At 48.9% G+C, this 19,661-nt stretch overlaps 1 protein-coding gene and 1 long non-coding RNA gene across 2 annotated transcripts in view; both read right to left on the reverse strand.

Moving 5' to 3' along the window:
- The window catches only part of POC1A (POC1 centriolar protein A), a 133,651-nt gene that overhangs the window by 43,922 nt on the left and 70,068 nt on the right, over positions 1 to 19,661 (reverse strand). The gene's annotated exons all lie outside the window — the stretch shown is intronic.
- Positions 12,441 to 19,592, reverse strand: LOC135329584 (uncharacterized). Its single transcript, XR_010391144.1, has 6 exons — positions 19,318 to 19,592; positions 16,703 to 16,890; positions 16,067 to 16,341; positions 15,216 to 15,343; positions 12,804 to 13,088; positions 12,441 to 12,550 (listed from the first exon to the last, which is right to left on the reverse strand). It is a non-coding gene; the product is annotated as an uncharacterized LOC135329584 (long non-coding RNA).

Raw genomic sequence — 19,661 nt, forward strand, 5'->3', positions numbered from 1 at the left:
GGCTTCCAGTCTGATCCATGAGGGTGGTTCTTATCTCCTTGAGGCTTGCACTCAAGCCCTGTACTCGGTAGGGCTGTGGAGAGCTGCACAGACAGGTCGCAAATGCAAAGCTTGGGCCCCAGCTGCCTCTCGGTGCCGAAAGGGACCATGCACAGTGCTGCGAACTGCTCCGTGGGGCAGGGATGGAGAAAGGCTGCCCTGGAGCTCTCGCTGCACAACAGCAAGAGCTTTGTCAGCAGAGAGGGATGCAGAGACAGACAAGTCCTGCAAATCTAAGGGGAGACTGGCCTACCAAGATGTCAGACAAAATGAGCTCTATTGCATCCGAAGCAGGCTGTGGAGGAAACTGAAAAAAAATTTGATTCACTGAAAACAGAGAGAGAACAAAGCTTCAGCTGTCATGCCTAGGACACAAGGAAGCAAAATTTCTCCTCTAATGCAGAAGGAAGGAAAGGCATCACAGTACCAACCTGCCCACTGACATCCAACTACTCTGTCATCATGGGGTGTAGGGTGTGTGGGGGAGCGGGAAGCGTCAGCGCTCCAAACCCCTCACCCTTGAGCAGCAATGCAAATGGGCTGGCTTGGGGATGCGCCCGGCGCCACGTCATCATGGCTTGTCTCCTCATCTGGGCAGGAGTGTTTTTAACATCCTCCCATTCCGGAGCCAGCTCCAGTTATCTCCCAGGCTGGGGTTTGGCAGGCAGAAGCAGTGGTGAAGGCAGATCCCACATCAAGCACATGCCTTGCTGCTGCACCTCTGCGCTTGGACTCCCAGACCGCATGGCTGAACACCCCACTCGCAATTACAGATCCTCCCGTTTTCCTCCAGGCCCTTTCATCATCCCAGACATGCAATACCAAGCAAACCTGGCAACTGCTTCACTTGCCTTCAGAAGAGTTGAAAGAACCTGACCAATATTTATAGCAGCAAATTGAGCTGGTAGTGCACTGACTGCTTTGAAAAAAATAGCTGAGGCTTTTCTGAGCCCAAGATTATTTATTATTCATCAAATTGGATTCCCCCTCCTCAATTTTTTGCATTCTTTGTCTTTTCCTAGAATATGGATTTTTTCCTGTATTTTGAGATTTTGCTTAGAGATAAAAAGGAAGATGCAGAAAGGGAAAACAGGAGAAAGGGGAAAGAAGGATAACCGAAAAGAGCATTTTTAAAAACTGCAAAATTTTCAGCAAACAAGATTTACCCTCACAGGAAACTGCAGAGGAAAGGACATCAAAAAAACATTATGCAAAAATGTATTTCCTTTTTACAGACTACTCCACAGATAGAGAACTCTGTTTACACCAGAACCTCCACCAGAATTGAACTGATATGTTACAGCTGACACAAAACGATGTCCTGAACTGTCTGTGGGAACAACTCCCCCACCTCCTACACAGACCAGGAGGAGCCATCTGGAAGGGCTGGAGCGAAGCAGGAAACGCAGGAGCAGGCAGTCACAGCCCGGCTGATGCAAGCTGCCTGCTCAGAGGAACTTGCTCCTCGGTCATTCATCCACAGCACATCGACAAAGCCTGCTGACCACAGAGCCGTGAGAAAAGGATGGGATCTGTAACTGAATTGCCACATCTACTTTCTCCAGGGCTTGCCCATAAGTGAGTCATGGCAAGAGGAGGCTTTGAGCATGGTCTGGACCTGGGCAGACAAAAGTAGTGTTATTTGTGTTCATTTGCTTGAATTAACTAGAGAGAAAAGCGTGCAACACATCAATCCTGCAAAATAAATACTGCACCATAGAAGACTGGCTTACCCAGAAGAGATTTTCTGGGAAATAATCTCATTCATTTATCATCTGCCTAGGGAGGAGAAAACACAAAGCAAGAACCAGCCACGGCCGTAGGGAGCCTGCAGCCACCCAGAAGAGAAGCGGCAAGGCATGGGATGCCCTGGGAGACCTGAACCCCATGGTGGTGACAGCCCAGACAGTCCTGATTCTCTGATCAGTCTCCAGTGTATCTCTGCGGAAAGAAATAGGGCCCGACCCCCAAGGAGGCTCAAAGCAGAACTACAGGATGAGTTCTTGCTGGGACAGCTCTTTCTAGATCTTCATCCTTTTCCTCAGGGAAAGACAGCCCCAAAGCAGTATACAGCATCTGTCTTTGAGAGGTCAGAGAGCAATGGATGATCCCCTCTCCAGCATTCAAGCCACTGGAGGGCACAACACTGGAGACTGAGACCAAGGAGATGTGTTCAGACCCTCCTGCTCATCCTGTCGAGGTTTCAGATATTGGTGGTGCACTGTCATAACAATATCCCATGGAGAAGATATTGTGTTGATCTCCGCAAGATCCGTGTGAGACCTGGGGACTGCTGGTGTCCAGGGGATAGTCCAAATAGGCAGTATTGTGACTAGCAGCTGTGGGGACACAGGCTCACACAGATCCCCTGGCTCCACCTGCCACACGGACAGGGTGAAAGCTGTAGCCCAGCAGCTCGGTGGTTCCCCCCACCATCCCCAACATCTACCCTTAGATCAGGCCTGGGCCAATTGTGCCAGAAACAGAGACATCCTCTGACCCCATCAGCTCCAAAACAGGAGGAAAACTGCCCTTCTGCCCTGTGGAGCCAGGCATGGAGGGCTCCTTCCCAAAGCTTCAGCTCTCTGCTTGGCTGGCAGGGATGGCCAGGCTGTTTGCACTGACCTGACAGCTTTCTAACAGTTTCAGCTGCCTTTGCCTGTTTATTTCAGTCCTCCTTCCCCTCCCTAGGGTCTCCGAGTTCTCCTTTAATCCCAGGCTCTTCTTGGGGAAGAAGCCCCCTTCCTCACCGAGATAGCCATTGCTATTCCTTTCGAAGCTGTGCTACAAGAGTGCTTTTCTCTCTGGTGTTTGTTTCACCTCTCTGGCTTTCTTTGACAACCACTTTCACGGCCTCCTCCGATTTCTGCAGTGCACACAGGCCCAGAAGAGGGAGCTGCAAAGAACAGATACACAAAAGCAAGGCAAAACCTACTACAATTACTTCATCCCTTGGCAGCTTCTCTACACAAATGGCCTGACTGCCTTGCCCATCTGTAAAAGGTGGTGATGGGCACATGGCCCCTGCACTGGGGACCCGATGCCATGGGGCCAGGATACGAATTACCCAGGGAAGTGCAAGCATACATTGCTACAACACTTCCTAGGCTTGAATGGAGGAGAAAAAAAGGCTGGCTAATGCCAGGGCAGTTTCTTCCCCAACTGAAGCCCTTCGGGAGAGCCACCCAAAGGGTCTGTATTCATGCATTTTCTCCTTCCCTGCTTACTTTGGGAATGAACACTTTTACCCCCATGTTAGAGGTAAGTTCCTCTGTGTTTCACGCGTTAAGGAAACACGTCAGGTCAACTTCTCCTGTCTCTGGGGCTTAGACAAGTGAAAGTTTGGGAGGCATGACCTGAGTCTCTCTCTCTCTCGCACACAATCAAAGAGGAGGGAGAGCGCAAAGGAAGACAAAAGAAGTGGCTGAATGAGGAAAAGTGAGTTCTCAAGAGGGAGCTTCCTTTCCATGAATGAGTTCACTTCATCAGGGATCAAATCCGTCATGAAAAATCAAACTCAAAACCAAGATAAAAAACACATTGGCAGGAAGGAGGCTACAGAGCAGGCTCAGGATGGAAAACTGAGAATAGAGAAAGAGCAGCTATTGCAGTGGGGAACATGAGTGAAAAATGAAGATTCAGGCTGAGAAAGATGCCAGGAAGTGCAAGAAACAAGCGGTGGAAACAGTCCAAAACAACGGGCAGACCATAGCACATCTCGTCAGACATGAACAGTAAATAATTGCTGCTGCTGTTTTACACTTACACAGAGGTGTATTGTCACAAGTCAACACCCAGCAGGTGACAAAACACCTTCACTACACTTGCCCCCAGTGCCAGGTCCTCCAGCCCAGATCTCGGTCATTAGACTCCACGTCAGAGCCCCTTCCCTGTTCATGGAGACGTACCCAGAGGCAAGCCCTACGACCCATTTTTTCCTTCAGATACAGCCAGAAGAGTGACACTTTCCTTCACAGGGGCTACCAAAGCTCCCAGCAGTATGAAATTCAGCAACTCTGTGCAACACAGATTGATCTACTATTAAGTGGGCCACTGAGGGAGTAGAAGGTACCAAGCTTCAGACAGACCAAAACTGATGTAGAAAAATGTCTGACCATGTATTCCACTATTCCCTGCAGAGTCTAAACAGAAGGTCTGTACATGACGGGAAGGAAGTCTAATTCCAATGGTTCATTGCTCTGAACACAGCAGAGGCAGCTGCAGTGCCTGAGACACCTCTGCTCCGGAGCACTCTGTCTGATTTATTTGGTCAATTTTCCCTTGCAGCTCAGTCCAGGGCAAGAATTTGCTTTTCTACCTGAAATTCACTCACTATTTAACAGCTCCATCAGTTTTTATCAAGGCAGAGGAGGAGGAGAAATCTCTGCTGGCTGCAGGTTGGAAGCACTGGGGTCCGTGCCTCGCTTTGGTCTCTCTAATATTGGGAACCCCTTGGTCGGAGGGCACAGTTGAAGATTGCGGACATAAAGCAACTGTCAGAGACATCCAATTTACATTGCCAGCTGGCTGCCACACTTGCCTTGCTCAGAGCCTCCCCACCCACCTCATCCCCTTTACAACCCTGTTTTTTAGGAATCCCCAGCGCTGCTGTTCAAATGCAGGAATGGCACCGCACAGAACGGAGACTCCCTCCGTTTGCAAGGAAAGCAGCCCATGCCTGGCTCAGGCAGCCAATAAAAACCTGCAAATGCTATCGGGTTCCTTATTCATCCTTCTCAGAAATCCAGAAGATAAAGCATCCAATCCAAGATGGGAAAAAACGCTTAAGATGGTAAAGAGCTGATAAAGTCAGGGATGAACAAGACCTTGGAAAGCTTCCCTCCTCCCAGTGGGCCCTTGTTACCTGATCTTACCTAACAAGGATCATCTTTTACACAGGGAAGAAGAATGTGTCACAGATCCCCACAATGGGAGAAGGGCTCCACTGTAAGAGATGCTCCTCTGCAGCAACTGCATTCATCTGGCCTCACAAGGAGCCTACTTATGTGCTAATAAGGACAGGAGAGACCCTGACTGAATTCTGATTTCCTTTCCAACCAGAAGGTCACATCAGCCTTCCAAAACTCTTGAAGAAGGGCCAGATCACTTTGAAAGGGATATCACTAAAATTAACAAGTGGTCTCATCATCCAGGCCCAAAGGGGAAGCATGCAGATTTCGTTACCTGGGCAGATAACATCACAGTGAAAACTTTGCAAGGCTGCAATGTGTGATTTAAAGATCCTTTTCCTTCCTGACATTTTAAAAATAAGCTCTAATGTCTAATAGTGTGATCATTCGGAGTTTAAGTTCCTTCATCTCCACGGACTTCAACACAGTACAAACTGAGTAGCTTCACACTTGACTAAAAATGTGCTGTAAACATTATGAGAAGGATTTAGAAGTTGGGCAAAATCGATTCAGATCCTGTCAGAAGCAAGAGCGATTTGAACCTGGATTAAATCTCAAGGGAATGCTCTGGCCAAAAGGGAGAATAGGAATGACCCCCAGCACTGCCCTAGCAAAGTAAGCCTGAGTCTATAGTGGTTTCAGGATAAAGGTAGGGACATTTTTCTGCAACTTTGCTATTCACCAAAGTTGTTCACCTGATTTCAGTCTCAACTGTAAAAGGCAATAGAACCTGGCTGGCAGAAGATGCCACCTTGATAATGTTACAGAACTACTCCCACTAAAGCACTCACACGCACCCGTCCAAAATTTCCACCTTTGGAAATGAAATTTTTTCCCAATGCTATCCAGTGGGAAGTTTTCTATGAGGTTTCAACAACAACAACATTTTGCCTTTTTGGAAAGCTAAGGACAAAAATAACCAATAGGAAAGACAGCAATACATAGAGTGAAGTTTAGAGCTTATGGCAAACCTTAAGATAAAGAGCTGTGTGCCCCTTTGTACACTGTACAACGAAGGATGTCCGCCACACTGTCAATAAGAAAACTGCTGCTTGGAGCATCCTCCACAATATGCCTCTCTGAGTGTATGAAAAAGTCAGCTGTAACATAAAGAAGGGAGATCAGAATTGCCGTTAAAAGAACAATTAGATTCAGATCATGTGTATTATGCCTTACACTTAGATTTCAAAATTAAATTGCGCTAAAGATGACTGATTATCCCTCCAGCCCCCCAAAATTTCAACCAGATCAGTGTGCAGTCAGCTGGAAAATGAAGGCAATTGTTACTGTAAAAGTTTCACAGTGCTACAAACCCTCCTCTGTCTGCCCATGTCAAAGTTTAGGGGAAATTAGAAGAGACAACTAATTGGGGAATGCAATATCGTAACTATTTCCACCAAGATGCTACCTCTTCTTTGCCCTGCTGCCTGTGTAGCTCTGCGCTGTTCACGACCTGCCTGGGTCCAGCACAGAGGGAAATTTTTGTGCGTAACCTGAACTTTAACACCTCTTTGGGCACTTTCCTGATGAAAGGGCATTTCATTTGCACCCTACAATGGATATCACGCATTTCCAAGAACTGTCATCTTTGTTCACTGCCTGTAACTAATCTTACAGGGCTGGCCCTTCGTTTCCTGCGTACGACCAGGAGCCAGCAGTAACAGTGCAGTGAAGTGCAAGTATCCTACTGCCAGGATACAACATGAGCATGTAAAGAACGGACCCTCAAGGATCGAGCCAGTAAGGCAGTCAGGAAAAATTCCTGTTACCCTCTGCTCTGATTCCCGTATGCTCAGCATGAATATAGCAACTTAAACCTGCTCTTTCAGGATATCGTTAGCTCTACCTACATTTCTCAACTGTGTAAGAGCTATCAACGACTGTTTCATTTTGACCTATCTTTGTACCTGATAGGGCTTATGCTACCACAGCCCACAGAGCACTACTCCCAAGGACACTGGCTCCTTCAGCTTAGACCAGTGGAGTAAGCATTTGCTAAATGCTGCAGAGCTCTCTTCCAGAAAACCAGGGCAAAGCTGAAGGGCCACACTCCTTTCCCTTCATTTACCATATTCTCACTGCCATTTTCTGTTCCCTGGTGTGAAACAAAGCAAATACCACTGGGGCCTTAGGAGTACACAAAGACCACAACCACAGGGTCCAGGGGAAATTAAGTGGTGAAATCAGCAGGTCCAGAAGCTTTCCAGAAACATCATGCACCAAAGACAAGTATTTGTAAGCTTTTCTACCCAGCCAGCTGTCTGTTGCTCACCTATTCACACCACAGCAGCCAGCTGGTAAACTCATTTCTACTCAAACCCTGAAGCTCTTGTTACAGAAGACACAATTGAGGACATTTAGATAAGAGACAGCATTTAGATAAGAGAAGGTATAATCATGTTGCAGTCATGCCTCCCAACTCCATGAAGTCTAATCTGTCTCCACAATCAATGCACCAACCTGATCAGAGACCATGAGAGCACTGCTACCGCTCTGCCCCGAAGGGCCCCACCGCCCCAGAGCCATGGCACCAGAGGCCCCAGACTAACGCGGGGCCCAGCGCTGAGAGGGGATCCATCCCTCTGGACACGGTTGCTTTTTGCAGAGGCCCGCGGACTCCTAGCACCATGTTCAAAGCATGAACCAAAAGGAGTGCTGCACTGTGAAGTGCACGCGTGTGCACACCACTTAACTGACTTAATCTGCCCTTGATCTGCAGCTTATTGTCTTGGGGATGGTTTAGTGAACTAATTCTTCCCCGCAGTGGGAGCGAATGCACTGACCTCCCCGGTTTCCTTCCAGCTCTGTGCCTGACACAGTGATACAGGCCCTGGGGGGAACTAAGTTGCCAGTTTAGCAGGTCAACATCACAGACACAGACGGAGGGGAAGCGCTGAACATTCTGCAGTCCTCAAACGATTAAAGGCACCTCCTCAATCCCTCCGCTTCACGGTGGCCAGCTGGGGGTCGCAGACACACCGCAGGTCCGGCTGGAGAGCCTGACCTCTTGGCTCCCTCTCCTTGCCGATTGCAGTGGACTCTTCTCATGTCCTGTGCCAACCCTGAGAAATGGTGAAAGTTTGGGTGTTGTCCCAAACATATTAGAGAGGAAGTAACACTGCCTGAGCAATCCACTTCGTGCAACTCAGGGCCAGAGGCGTAACATGAATAACCAGGGCTGATCCTATCAAGCACGTACTTGTCAGTACAAGCTAGGTGTGTCAGGTTTGAAAGGTGATTTACTACTGCACATTACCAGGCAGCACACTGCGTGGCAGAGCTCTGACCATCAGCAAGTTTTAAAAAATGCATATTTGCACACTGTTTAACAGCAGCACACGAGTCCCCTTCAAAACACTGTACTGCGCAGACACAGTGTGAGAGGAAACCACACCAGGCATTTACCAAACACACCTACATCAGTTTCTCACGCAGTGCTTTTGGAGCCTCTCTCATTCTGCTGCTGAATCTGAAGGTAGAAAGAACCCCATCAGGGTTCAAAATAGATCATGATTGGGTCCATTTCTACAAGGCCTTATTCTTTTTTGTCTTGACCCAGAAAAAGGCCTGTCCACCTTCCCTTTTTCAAGGAAGGAAGGAAGGGTGGAGAAGGGGAAAAAAGTCCATGTCCGTACAGCAACCCCTGCATGGTACCCTTGCATAAATCCTTACCCTGTTAGCAGGTATCTCCTCCGTGCTGCTACCTGAGCTAGGCTAGATTGAGAGACACTGTCTTCTCCCTGACAACCTAAGTAACTAAGATAGATTGTACTGGTTGTATGCGACCTTGTTGCCTGCCCCTCATCCAGTCACTTGTTACCTGCTTGGGGTGGCTCAGTCTCACTGGGTTTGGCTGAACATAATCAATGGGTGGAATAGAGACAGGAATGGTGGGAAGGGAGATGTGTGGAAGAAGGGCAATGACCAGGGATTTTCAGGATTGACAGCCTGAGAGAGAGTGATAAAAGGCTGGGAAGGGATATTTAAGTTTGTGATTTGTGCCTAAAGCTTGCAGCCAGGAGCGCTGAGGAACCAGTTCTCAAAGTGGTATCAGTAGTCCATTCCCTACTTACAAATGCTCAAGGAAAGGGATGGCTATCAGGAACAAATCTCATTAGCAAATCACGAGCATCTCTGAGGTTAGTCAAGAAAATTGATTTCAAGAAGGGGCACATGCCTGGTGAGTCACTCAGCACAGCATTTGGCAGGGAAAAGGCCTTCACTCCTTGGATGAAAGAGAGCAAACTTCTGTGATGCGCAGGAAACAAAACCAGAAAAGCGCCATAGAGAGATCTCAAACAGTCTGACCATGACCAAAAGATTCAAAAATCTATCCTACTCTCAGGGAATACCACTGAGAAAACCAGTCATGTTGCACATGAAAGGAGAGGGAATGAGAGGGAAGCTGTTTTCATGTAGGACAAAGGAGAGAGGTGGATCCATCCCTTCTCAGAGATCTCTAGTGAAGCCATTAGGCAATATCAAACCCTTGGGAGAAAAGGAGGGAAGGAACAAGTCATAAGATCCGAGTGTAGAAACCAGATTGCAGAGAGTCAATAAGGGAGGAGGTTCAGTGTGGGAGACAGGAAAGCCTCTTGAGAAAGCAGCTGAGAGATGAGCCATAAGGTGCACAGGAAATCAAACAGCACATGCAGCTCTGCACTTGGATTATGGCCCAACCAAACATGTTTCAACATGGCCATGAACTATTTCCTCCGCCAAACAAGGACACTGGTGAGGGATGCGGGTGACTGCGGGAACCTGTCTTCAGGACATTGTTCTGAAGTCTTCAAGGAGACTGGCTCACCCTCAGAGCAACCCCCATTTTAACATTCATTCGTTCCTCCTGGACTGTGTTAGTGAAGATGGGAACATCACCACAGCATGGACTTCTTGCAGCTTTCTGACAGCTGCAGGCCTTCAGCATTACCTCAGCTCAGCAGGTTCTGCTCACTTGGATTTGATTTTCACACCACCCCATTAATAGAAATACTATCCCTGTCCCTTTCTATGGGAGAAAAAGGTTTAGCTCTTCAGGGCTCAGCTCAATTCAAGGCACGAAGTGCAGAGCCAAACCAAACTCTCCCTGCAGCACCGTTTCTCCATCCAGCGCCCAAACACTGGGGCGCCTTCCAGAAGGCAAAGCCACAAGGGATGTGTCGGATGGCCTAGCCAAAAGAAATAAGAACACAGGTGCTGATTTTGGCTCAGCCTCTAGCTAGCTCAGATATTGTAGCTGCAAAAGCGCAGAGCTCCACAGAGGCTGCAAAAGCCATCTGAGACAGCGGCAAAACAGCTGGATGGTCCAGCCATGCTGCAATTCCAGCACCAGCGGCAAGCTAGCCAGCCAGTTTAAAGCAAACCTGGGTCTCTGCATGCAAGCTGGAGATGCAGCATGACCACATGTGGACAGACCTTGGTTACACAGTCTTAAGCAAGTCACTCCGCCTTCCAGTGAGTCAGGATTGCTGTCCGTGGGGGGTGGTTAAAGTATTATCTCTCTCATCTCACAGGGCTCTGACAAAGATCTCAAAGATGCTTGCACAATGCTGTGATTACATGACATGCTGTCTACGTGATGCTCTTCATCAGACAGTAGGGCTGAGAAACCTACCGGAAAAGAGGTGTGCGTGCAGATCTGTGAAGAATCCCCAGCTAGAGGAAAGGACCATTTCCAGCACTGTCCAAGATTTTCTCGGATAGGTGGAAAGAGAGCCATAACCCAGACTCACTGGTGAGAACAATATTCCAGCACGCGAAAGTGATGTGTGTTCTTCCCTCCAGCCCTGTTTTGTCAGGTCCAGCTCATGAGACTGGCCTCCAAAGCCTTTTGCACAGGCGAATGCTAGGAACTGACTCCATTCCCAGCCAACAAACAGACCCTTCCTCCACAGGACTCTAACAGACAAAGCCCACCTAGAAAGGATAAGAAGTCCTCATCCATTAGTACAACAAAGATAAGAAAGAGAGATTTACCCCTCACATCTGTAGAAGAGGCAAGGATGACCCTGATGCCAGTGAGCAGATCTAGAAAGCTGGGGTGCTCGTGTGTCCGCAATGGCTCCTAACAAACGTCTCCCTCCTCCACACACTGATTGCCCTGCACCCATCTACCAGGGTTAAGCCTCTAGGCAAGGATCTCAGCCAGGGCACCTGCAACAAGCTCATGAATGCCAGGATGTGAGAAACAGAGCGCACAGTTCTGATAACATGATTGAGCCAGATTCGGTTCTTAGCAGAGGCCACAGCGCACTAGAGTAGGAGCAGACTCAGAAACCTGACTGAGTTGGGCCCTCGGACAAAATCGGAGACTCTGCTGGGCTGCCAGCTGTTAGGTGGACTATGACCATGCTTCCTCTCTTAAAGTTTCATGGCCATTGCTTTTCTTAGCATTCCTCTTTCCCTTGCTCACAGGGGGTTTCTGGTAAAACATAGCTAACCCTCACAATTGTTTTGCTGAAGGAACAGCAACAACACAACAGACTTGGTCCCTAGCGGAAGCACTTTCCTGCAGCAAGACTGGTATTCCAACTGGAACCCAAACCCCCGCAGCTCTGCAAACAGCCCAGTCATACACAGCTGTGGCTCTCCGCCACAGGTCTCACCCTGCATTCCTGCTCTGCCCCCCAGTCTGAAGTCCACACTTTCTAGAGTGTTTCACCACACAATTTCCCTTCTCTCGTGCAAGGATCCCATCAGCCGATCAACTGTCTGACTGCTGTTTCCCAGAACTGTTTTTTGGCTTTACCTGGTTGTTGCACTAAAGAGTGGTGAGAACTTTTCAATCACATGCCATCGCTCTGAGACACACACATGCTGTCACATCAATCGGCTATACTGGCTTATGGACTTCACCCCCGCACAGCAAGAGGACAAGGAGCATAAAATTAAAAACAATCCCCAAAAAGGCCTCCTGGAAACATAATGTATCTCCCACACTTCACACTGAACTGCAACCAGCCTCTCCACACAACAGGACCCATCTGAACACTACCAGCCTCAGGGACAACATACGACTTGTCTTGCAAGGATACGAAGCAACTTTATTTCCTGCCAGGATGTAAATTCAAGGAAAGAAAAGATTCAGGCAAAAGAAGAAATCAGTGCCGTGACTCAGAGGAAAAAAGGCATTCAAGCTTTTCTAGCACAACAGTCCCGTAAATGATTGCAAAGATACTGCATCGAGTCAAAAGAAATTTCACTGCTGTCTTTCTGCACCGTGTTTTACATTTGGACCCCTCATCATAGCTATAACCTTCGAAGGGGCCTCCCATGTCGCCCAGCCCCAGCCCCAGCCCCAGCCCTGCACGATTGCCATATATGTACCTGATCTCCACTCAGTGAGGTAAACTTTCCAGGCAGCCAGCTGGGAGTTCACTGCACGCTCTGCACCACCGGGAAGGGAAAACAAGAGGTTAAATCCCTTGCTGTAAAAACCCTTTGGTTTAGACTTAGTGCTTGCACTACACACAGGGGCTATTTTTAACTTACATCAGAAATTTCAGCTGATTTATTAGTTAAACTGGTGCAGATCGACTTCGATGGATTGTAGCTTGCTTAGAATGCGCCACAGAATTCACTTCAGCTGAATCAATGTAAGCCTTTTTAAGGACAATTTCATTAGAGGATGAAAGTGAGAACAAGAAGAATAAAAACCTTAAGTGAAATACTTAAACAATGTAAAATTTCCCAATGGATGAAACCAGGATGCGAGTGGGAAAAAGCCAAAGGGGTCCTAAAAATATGTGTGGCTGATAGAGGGCACACATCAAGGTGTCTGAAGAAGCCATGAAACAAAGACAGGAAAACAAAATTCCATTTTGTAAATAATTAGGGTCCCTGAAGATACACTACCTGTCTTCTCAGGTGAGGAACCCATCCTCACTGCTCAGCCTCCACACCTGTGCATGCCTCCCTCAGCTCTGTGCAGGATCAGAGGGGTCAATTTAACCCCACATGAGTGAAGACAGTGTAGACGACACAGCAGTGACTGTACCCTGACGCTCATATGCTCTCCTCTGGCAGCAGAAACTCCCTGGAGGAGGTAGAGGGAGCACGATCTTCAGGTGGTCTGTACAGGTCCAGAAAGGGCTGTCCAAGAGCACTTGGAGAATGAGCATGCATTTTGTGGCTGAGTAGCTGAAATGAAAGAGAAGCGGGGCTGTAGTCTGTTAAGGAGTGACTGGGAGATTCAGAGTTGGAGAGAACAATCGAGCAATCCCACTGATGGCCAAACACCGCAAAGAAATGCATCCAGCACTGGAGGAAAAACCCCAAATACTAATGTCAAAGTGCAGCTCCTGCTGTTAGATGACTCAGGCACCAAAAGGCCATGCTCTAGCCAAGGCTATCGAGAATTATTCAAAAACCATGGAGACCTCTCTGCCCTCCTGTCCTAGGATTCACAGCTAACATCTCCACCCAACCTAGGAATGAACAGTGGGGAGAGATGCCTCCAAGGCTGCAAACCTAGAGCCTCCTAGGAGCCTTAAAGAGGACTGGCAGGACTGGCATCTTGGCCCAATGCATCAATACAAAGCAGGATTAATAAATAGAGGAATAATAGGTAGGGGAAACTTGGCCGAACCCCTAATTCGAGACTGAAATCTTGCATCCCAAGCCATTTCGCATCCAGTATACCTGGGACAGAAGACACACGAGCTTCATTTGCCTTAAAATGATACAGAGACAACATTTCCAGCCTATTTAGAGACTTTAAAAATACATGAATGAGAAGAAAGTCAAATGGCAGTGAAAGAGGCACACCCAGCTGCCAGATGTACTACACAACATGCAACAGGACTTGTGCAACACCCAGAGCTAAGAGCATCATGTGGCTCTTCCCCTGGCTCCCAGTATTTCCGAATAGAGTCAGGTGCATACAACAAATTCTTCCAAAGCAAGAATGAAAGATAGCAAGTATAATCAGAGACAAGCAGCAAAGGAATCTGCAAAGTCAGGTACCTCATCTCTCTCTCTCCCACCCCTTTTTCTGGCTTCCTTATGATCGGGAAATACAGCATAGAGAGCAGAGCATATATTCCATTTTATTTTTGATTGTTTTTTACTTTAGGAATACAGAGGCTGCTCTCTCTTGAATAACTCAGTGTGATTTCTAACTTAAAGATTTACTCTAGTGACTCTCTTGTGACATAACCAAAAGAACGTCACAAGACATTGTTCTCCACGTCAGCATGGAGAACATCCAGCAAAGCCCCTAACCCAGCCATTTGTTACATTTCAGAGCTCTATGTCACTAGCAGAACTAAATTGAAATTTAAAAAAACCCAAACTCATTAAATTGCCTAAAAATCTCTTCCTGACTCAGGTCTTGTGACTCCTCATCTCTTTTAGCACCACATTCTGGTGAATTGCCTATCTGCTTTTCAGTGCAACTACACTGCAAATGGTCTCTAAGCCTTTCCAAGGGCTGGCTCAGCCAAGACACCTCATACAGCCACTGCATTTCACAGCCACATCAACTGACCCACTCAGGAGCTGCAGTGTGGAACAACACTCTCAGACTTCATGCAACAGAAAGGAGCCAAAAAAGACCAGGAGCTCTGTTTGCCCATCGTCTTTCAGCTCCAACTAACGGGGCAAGGCTAGGCCACTCAGCCCTGAAGTCAGCTTGGAGGAAGCAGGGCAGCTCTGCCAGGCCAACCAGGTACCACACACACCCTACACAGTTGCCAGAGAGCCAGGGCTAACCAGAGGAGCCCTGGGACTTCCTGGAGGACCACAGGAACCAACAAGTCAGGGCCCTTGGCCTGGGCTAACCTGCCTTGCAGTCCAGCTCTGCGGCACAGCCTGGCAGGTGAGCTGTGCTAGCTACAACTCTCTCCGATCCAAAAACCCAACTCACTGAAAGCCCTGGGGCAGTTCCTTCCTTGTGAAAAGCAAAGACACCTGGGGAGGAGATGCATCCCAGACCCGATATTTCTCCTCCCTGCAGAAAAGTCTCACACTGGCCTGTCCAGACTGCAGGTTTTCAGGGCCCTGGTGCTGATAGGGTGAAGGTAGGTTACAGACCGTCACATCAGACAGATAAATATGCCACAGACCATTACCAGGTAATACAGTTGGGCTGATACGATTCAAACAGTCAAAAGCTTGCACTCTGGTTGCAAAGGCTGAGGGAAGCTGCCTGCAGTGAACTGTGTTCGGTTCAGGGTGGTGGAAAATTTGATACAGCCTCTAGCATGCTGTAATTGAGCCATCGCTTCAGCACTCAGACAAGGAACCTGCTGTTCTCCAAGGACCAACCTTTGAAACAGGGTTATCCACTGCCTTCTTCCCTGCCTCTGCTGGCCAATCTATTTGTCTCCTGCACTGAGGCAGACGGTGATTTCTCTGGAGTTCCTGCCACCTTCCATTTCAGATTTGCGCAGTCCCTAGTGCAAAGATAAGCGTGAGCAAGTACAACTCCAGTTAAAAGGCCCAGCTCACGCCAGGGACAAACACCGCACTTTGCAGGCCCAAGCTCTCCTACCAATGCCCTACTTTTTCGTTCCCTTCTCCCCATCGCAGACCACTCATGCCATTTGACACATTTCTGGGCTGCCGAATGCCTGGATCCCCTTCAGCCATAGGTTGCCTCACTCTGGCTGGCCAGCTGAGCATTTAAACAATGGTTGGTTACTTTGGCTTCTATTTACAACTGATAAATTAAAACCAAACCCACAAATATTGGTGGGAAGCTTTAATCTGTCCCCCGCTTGCCTACAGTGCTCCAGAGCTAAAAAGCCTCAAGCTCCACTCCCTGCCCAACCCGTGCACACCAGTGCCTCGCTGCTGTCTCCTCCCTGCATGTACCCCAACCTGCCTTGTCCTTGACTCAACTCACCGGACCCAGCCACTCTGCGCATTCCCAAAGCCACCAGACTTGGGCCTGAAAGCATCCTTGGTGGGGGGCGGGGGGGGGGGGGGAAAGGAATCAAGTATCCTGAGAATAAAAAAACCCAGGGGGCAGAGCAAGGACATGGTCCCTAAGATGCTTTTGATTGCCCTGGGATGCTTTCCAAGCCCACAGGGGAAGCTGCACCCCCACGCACATTTTATGTTTTGCTCAATAATTAGCTTTGTGGATTTGAAGCATTTATAATTTTGCCTCTCACCTGATGAAACTCCATTGTAGGTCATCGGCTCCATATTAGATCTTGTTCTCTGCATTGGTCTCTTTCCCTGCTGACTCCTCCCAGGTCAGGAAACAACCACGCGTAGGGCATGTAAGTGCTGCAGTCTGACTGCTGAGAAATTTCTAGAGGGTTTATGTGCCGAAGCCTGGCAGAGGGGAAACCTGCAGGCCACCAAGTACTGCTGTGGCACTGAGCCCCTGCTCAGCATGCTGGAGCTCTCCAAACACATTGTTTGGATTCTCCAGAGAAGTTTCCTGCATTGGAATGAGGAAAAGGGAAGGAAAAGCATCCCACATCTCCAACATGTAGCCTTCTGTTAGCTGTCACCTAGAAAAGCTTGATGCTGGAAGTCTGCTGGTCAACAAGCCTTCTTCTGCAGGCTAACTCACTCTTTCCTACCCCTGCCTGGTCTGTTGGGGGAAACGGAGACCAGCAATTCCCTTGGATGGAGTCTTGCTGGACAGCAAGGGAAAGGACTAAGTCCTAGCATAGTTGTCCCCGTGGGCAAATCACAGTCTGGCTCAGGGAGGGGAGGGCACATTAAATAAATACTGGAATAAGAATCACATTCATGCTTTTAAAGAGGTTCCTGCCAAGGCCACAGTACGCACTTACCTCTGGGGTTTATGATTTCACTGCACCGGTGGCCTCATCAGCCGCTCTACCAAAAACAGACGCACTGGCTTGACCAACGGTACCACAGTCACTGTTCTTTCCACTGTCAAGCTCTCTGGACAACACCTGACACACCACAGGATCCATTTCAAATTGATCTTCCAGGTGGGACGAAGCTTTTACAGTGTCTGCAGTGGAGATATCGACTGGCATTTCTGCACTTCCCAAGACAGCATGCTGGACAAGAAGGACACCCACAGATATCTGCCCCAGCCAGGTCTCTCATACATCTAGTGTGCTTTGATTCTTTGAGACATTCAAATGCAATCAAAGTTAGAGTGATGTGGCTGTGACGGTCTAGAGAGCTAAGGTACCACCTCCTATTAAAATAGCAGATACATGTTGGGAGGGAAAAAAGAGAGGTGGTTAGACACACACATCTCCCTGTCCAAGTCCAAAATGAAAGCAGCACCTTTCCGCTCGAAGACAGGCTGAAAACAATCTCTCCACCCTTAACAACCTGTTGCTGATCAGCTGCCCAGTGCAAGAGAAAGGGCAATGGAGCCTGGAGCAAGTGCAGACATTCTCCGGGGGGTCACTAATTCTTGTGGGACAGGGTGATCTCTGTGGGCTGTGGGCCACCCGTGTAGGCAGGCTGTAGGTATGAGCTTTTCCCAAGTAACCTGAGCAGCAGTAGCATTGCAGCTGCAGTGCCTATCCCAAAGCTTTGGGTCCCAGGGCAATACCAGAGCAGCTCGTTGCAGGATGAGGGGCAGCTTACCCAGCAGCTTTTTAAGCAAGTCTGTGCAGTGCCATGGTGGATCAAGGAAAGATGGCTTTAGCAGACCCTCATTTAGCAGTCATCCACCTTCTGCAGCTCCTTTGCCATCATAGTAAATTACCAAGATATTTACATCTAAAAGGCATCCAAGTGTTTTACAGCTAGCCTGACCCTCCCTCCCAATTCACTAAGTAGCCAGAATGCTGGCGCCAGGGCAACACACTCACTTGCAGAAGTGGGCAAAGGGGCTTTCTACTTAAAAGAAGGGAAAAACCCCTACTTTCCTGACCACTGGGGCCAGGCTGGAAAGTCCAGCCGGCACAAATGCACGTAGAACATGGCGCTGGCTCTCCACTCCCCACTACTCCCATGGCGGAGCGCGGCACGGTCCTGGTGAGATGACCGCATGCCATTTCAAAGTTCCCTCAGAGCTTTAATAGGTGGGAGAGAGGGAAGGAAAACAGCCCCCAATCACTGTGCCAATTTTCTTTGCTATTAAATATAATCATTGCTGCTCTCTTTAATCTTTGCTTCTCCTCCAAGACCTGGCAACAAAGGAAGCACAGTAATGAGAGGCAGGACAGAGGGGTAATTGCAGCAAAGAATGTAACCTCTGAAACATGCTGCTGAACCGCACGCTGAGCAAACTAGTCACAGCAAAGGGGCAGGGAGTGCAGCAAAATCCCCTGGCCACAGGGAAAAGAATAGGCTCATCAGTATCAGAATGGTAGAAAAGGGAAAGGGAGCAGAACCAGAGACTTGCCCACTTTGTTTCTTGAACTGAAGCAAGTGGACCTATTCCTTTTGCAGGGAAGGACTCAGCACTAATCTCAAGCTCTAGATCTCACTCAAGCAAGTTTCACTAGATTAAAACATCTTTTAATTTGTTAGTAAGTGAGTGGCAAAGTTGGTTCTAGGCTTAGGCAAAGCAGGCAGTTGCTTGGGGCAACAAATTGGCAGAGGTACTAAAACAGCCACAGCTGCGCTGTCTGCTGGGCCCACACCAGAGCCCTGCAGAGCCAGTTGCTGTGGCCAGACCCTCGCCCACAGCCTGGGAACAGCAAAACCATTGCTGAATTAGAGAACGTTGAACTTGGCTGCCGGCTGCGGCCTTTCACAGCACTGGGGAGGTGATGGAGATAACTCCAAGCAGGTAATCATTTCTGGGTAGTGCATGTGCCAGAGGGGTCGTTGCCACAAACCTCAGTGGCTCTCGCTCTGCCTGGAGATGCTGTCACAGAGCAACCCCACAGAGGGGAACAGCCAGGACCCAGGGATCCACCCAAGCGCTTGCTCCTGACCCCACAAGCAGCTATCGCAACACGGGCGCGCTCCCCTTCCCCCTGGGAAGCGAGGCCCACACGTGCCCCTGCCTCAGTACCCTCAGGCATGCCCCACCAGGTTGCAGCCCCAGGCCCTCCTCTCCCCACCTCATTCCCCCTCTGGGCTGACCCACTCATAGGTCAGAGCAGTTTGTTACCTAGATCCCAGAGCCCAGCCTGAGGGCTAGCCCAGAGACTAACAAACCCCATGACTTGGTAGCAGTAAGAAGCAGTTTAGGCACGAGCTCCCCTCGGTCCTGCTGCCTGATTGCTCCACGGTTCTCCTCTCCTCCTACAGTGACCCCCGCAGCCCCTCCAGCCCGCCTTCGGGATCTGTGCCATTCTCCAAGGATTTACTCCACATGGATCTGTGCTCCTGAAGCATTTGACTCGTCAGACGTGCAGGCAACCTGCTGGGATACAGACTAGCTGCTCTTTGACTCTAGGGGAGCATGCATTTGCAAGAGGAAAGACACAGAAAGAAGGGAGAATAAACAAACACTTTCTCTTACTCTGCTCTGATGTTTGCAGAACATGCCTCTATCCACATCCCCAGCTGGTATCAAAAGACAGCTCTACATTGGCTGGCTGAGAAGCTGGTTCTTCTGGTGGTTTAGGTTCCTTTAAGAAAGCAAGTTAATGCTGGACTGTCGCCTACTGAACCCTGGAGCCAGGAAAGCATGGGTAACGGCTGGCTCTTTGCTGACACCAGTCCATGACCACACCAGAGCAAGGCCAAAGGTTGAGGTCCCTTCTCCAACTTGCACAAGTGCAGAAAGAAGACGCAAAGCCAGGATGCTCCTGGACCGCACCTGGGGCATTTCTGGCTATCTAGGGAGCCTTTCACCAGTGCAGC

This window comes from Dromaius novaehollandiae, chromosome 12 (assembly GCF_036370855.1).
Source record: "Dromaius novaehollandiae isolate bDroNov1 chromosome 12, bDroNov1.hap1, whole genome shotgun sequence".
Taxonomy (NCBI): domain Eukaryota; kingdom Metazoa; phylum Chordata; class Aves; order Casuariiformes; family Dromaiidae; genus Dromaius; species Dromaius novaehollandiae.